Genomic DNA, 4,018 nt, shown 5'->3' with positions numbered 1-4,018 from the left:
CGAAATATATGTTTATAATTGAGGACATATGCCCATATGGCCCCCAATTTCTGTTCAGTTAGATAATTAGCTGGTTGCTAATCACCTATTCCTTTTTCATGTACATAAAGTATTTCTAAATAATGCAAACTCATACATGATCATCTTCACATCATACAAACAATAGTTTATATATATATATATATATATATAATTTTCATAATAATGAACTTACTTGGTAGAGAATTGGAGAAAGTCACAGGAACACCACATATATTTAACTTTAGATGTTCATTTTATACGAAGGGGGTCTTATCCAAATTTTCGTTCGGGTTTATATATATATAATTATTTGTATAGGTTATTAGACACGTGTATGTATATATATATATATATATATATATATAATAACCAAATATATATATAATGCACTAAATTTTATTTAATTATTTTTTGTTCAGGCCCAAAAAAACTAATTACAAATGACCAAACTGAAACAGGTCCGAACCAACAGCAACCCAAAAGTCTAGGGTTTGAGAAAACCCTAGGGCTCCCCTTTTTTAGCTGTCGCCAAGGATCTTAGCCGTTGGATCATATTTGATCCAAAGGTCTGGATTTACCCAAAATTAGAGTTTTGACCTAAACCCATCTGCCACCATGCGCCAAGCTCGTCTCCTTCACGCGTCGATCATCCCTACACGCGCCCGACCAAGATGCTTGCCCGTGACTCATCGGTTCCCGAGACTTGTCGCCATCGTAAGATTTTACGCTGGTCACCGAAAGAAGTCAAAAGGTCTCAGGGTGATTTTTTTAGCCCTTGTTTAACCCATGTCACCACCGTTTGGGATAGGACATTGTTCCCATTGAACTACCATACTTGGTCAGCACCCCTAGCATGAAAATAGAAAAACAACAAAAAAGAACAAAGGGTCAACCCTTACCAGAAGCATGTAACACTAAATATGAAAGAAAAAAGGGGTTTTCAATATATAATGGAGCCAAACCAGAACCAAAGATAAACCATCACCAATGATACGAGAAAAAAAGGGAGAGAGAGATAGGGGATTTAAGGAGAGAGCGAGAAGAAGAAGAACAAAAAAACAAAAAATGAAGAAAAGGAGTAACCAAGGACTCACTGTCGTTTTGGCCGAAAAACTCATCCAACTCATTTTTTTGAAGGTAATCCCTTCGTTTCTTTTAGATCTAGGATGATAGGGGTATTTCTAGGTGGAGTGGTGTTTGTTTTTGGGTTTAGGGAAGGTTGAGCGTTGTTTTGGGTTGGTTTTATAGATCTCAGGCCATTGTGTGTGGCGGCAGAGTCCTCCGGTGAGCGGTGGCGGGAGGCTTTTGGATGCCTCGACGAGGAGGAATAAGAGAGAAGGCAGAGAGAAGAGAAATTTCTCTCTTTAGAAAGAAAAGGGAAATGGTATAATAAAATGGTTTAGCCATTTTTGGCTTTGGGCTTGGGTATATATACTCATTCCAAAACAATGTCGTTTTGAGGGAGAGATGTTGAGCATTTCTGCACATGGGAAAACTGTTTCCGCAGCCCTTCGGGTTTTGTAAAAATTTTGATTTATTCACTAAATGAAGTTGAGTTTTCTTCTACTTCGAGCACTTTATTTTACACTCCTTACATTTAAGCCCTACTTATTTATTTATTTATTGTGATTGTTGTTTCTCTTTTACATTTAGTTTGTTGTTTGGAACTTTTTTTGTATTTTATGTTATTATTTTTTACTTGTTAATTTTATGGGTAGTTCAATATGTTATGTATATTTGTATATCATAGTTTTAACTAAAATCATTAAACGCTACGCACTGCCCATTGATTGCTCCTTTAGGTTTAAAGTTAGATTTAAAGTGATTGCTAATATAGTATATGTTGATACGTGCCAAGTTATTTTGATATATATGTAGACACAACTCATTTATTTTCTCCATAATTCGTGACATGTCGTGTATGGGGATTGGGATTAAAGTATATATTACAATCGTATGGTGTTTTGGGGTTTTATTTATATATTAAATATTTGTTTGTATCATGTACATATGTGTAGTATTAAATATATTTTTGTTGGATTTGATTATTTTTAAGTATTATTTTGTAGGGAGAAATCATGGAAACACATCTTAACTAGCAAGGAGAGTGTTTCTGAGGATTCTTCGTACGAAATGATATCATTTTATTCGAATATTTTTAATATATTAAATAAATGTTTATATAATTTATAAAAAATTTAAGGCAATGGTCTTTTATATGAGATTCTATGGAAACAAGCCTTAACTGGCAAGTAGTGTGTTTCCGAGGATTGCTCGTATGAAAGAACACCCTTTTAAAATTTTTGTTTAAAAAAAGTGGGGATCATAATTTAAATGTATATTCGAATTTGAAAATTTCAATATTTAGATGACATATAATAGATTGGGTACCGATTTTGGGCGCTATGGGGGTGCTCATCCTTCCCCACGCATAATCGACTCCCGAACTCTTTTTCAAAATGAGTTTCACTTTTTATCATTCAAAATCAATTTTCTTAAAATTATTTTAAAGGATATTTTTAGGTATTCAACCTACCTAATACAAAGGTCGATGGTGACTCCAAATTTATTTATTTATTTAAAAAACCAATCTTTTCAAAAATTAAGTTGGATTGTTTCCTCTCTTATCCCCAAAAAGCTTAAGGATAGTTCTGACAGCTTGGCGACTCTACTGGAGACATTAGAGAGTCAGGCCATAATCGATTATACACCATCTTTTTAGTTGAAAATGGTAAATTGGAATGATATTTAAATTTTGATCCTTATACTTTGTTTACATCGCCTTGCATTATACATCTTTTATTTATTTATTAGTTGTACTAATGTGTGATTTCCATTGTTTCAGAATTTTTGACATATTTTTAAGTTTGCTTGTTTTTAGATCGAGGAAAAGGATTGTGAGTTTCCCCCCACTCAGGCTAAAACCATGAATATGTAGATCCTTCTAATTGTGCTCTTTCCCAATAGGTAGTGGTGAATGCTACACTTACATGAGAAATTATTTTTCTCCGCACGAGCTTTAGCAAGTAACCTATGGGGTGCATATGCCTTGTGTTTACAAGTGAAACATTGAGTTTCCTCGCATGGACATGGGAAAATGCATCATCTCGAATTGAACTTGATTCATTTAAGCCTATGATGGGTGATGACTGAGGGTCTGGCAGGCCCAGTGGCAACAATAAAGGATAATTTGAGGACCATTTTAGTAGTACCAAAACTCTTCCCGTTTTGTATCAAAATTCTATATGTGGATATTCCAAAGTCACAAAGGGGAAAGTTGCTCTAACCTTTCCTCAGATTTATTTATTTATTTATTCATTTTGCAAAAAAACATGAGAACTAGAAGAGTATACGAATAGGTTTTATATTTCCGTTCGAAGCCTACGAATTAGATATCATGCGGTTAGGATTTTTTGTGAATAACAAAGCATGTGGATAGAAAGCATGTTTGAGTAGGATTCATCATACCATGTATGGGTAGTCAACCTATAAGGGTAGGTTGTATTTGATGCTTATAGTACTTACTATCTTGTTGTTTATCTTATGTGTACTAACCCATTTTTGTTCTGTGTTTATTTTATTTTATTTTCTTGCATTTGCATCTTCATGTCATCCAAAGGTGTTAATTCACAAGTAATTGACTAAATAAGAAGACTATTCATAATGGAAATTCTTAGACAAGTAGTCAAAATCAGGTGATCCAAAGATATTCTAATGATCCATGAAGAAAGGCATCTGACGAATGAAGAAACTTGAAGCTGATTGAAGACTTCCTTTGAAGGCGCAAAGGCCAAGATTTTTCCTCAAGAGATAGATGCAGTCATACCAAGGATGAGAATACCCTTCATGAAGACATGAAGACCACTTCACATTGAAATTAAAAATGGAGATCTCAAGATTTAACCATAAATAATTTAATGAAATCAGACGAAATCAGATGTGTAAAAGTACACTAACAATTTTGGGTGCAATATTGAATTCCATGAAGAATACAATT

This window comes from Hibiscus syriacus, unplaced genomic scaffold (assembly GCF_006381635.1).
Source record: "Hibiscus syriacus cultivar Baekdansim isolate YM2019G1 unplaced genomic scaffold, ASM638163v2 tig00109945_pilon, whole genome shotgun sequence".
Classification (NCBI taxonomy): Eukaryota; Viridiplantae; Streptophyta; class Magnoliopsida; order Malvales; family Malvaceae; genus Hibiscus; species Hibiscus syriacus.
Note: the sequence above shows the minus strand (reverse complement) of the source record.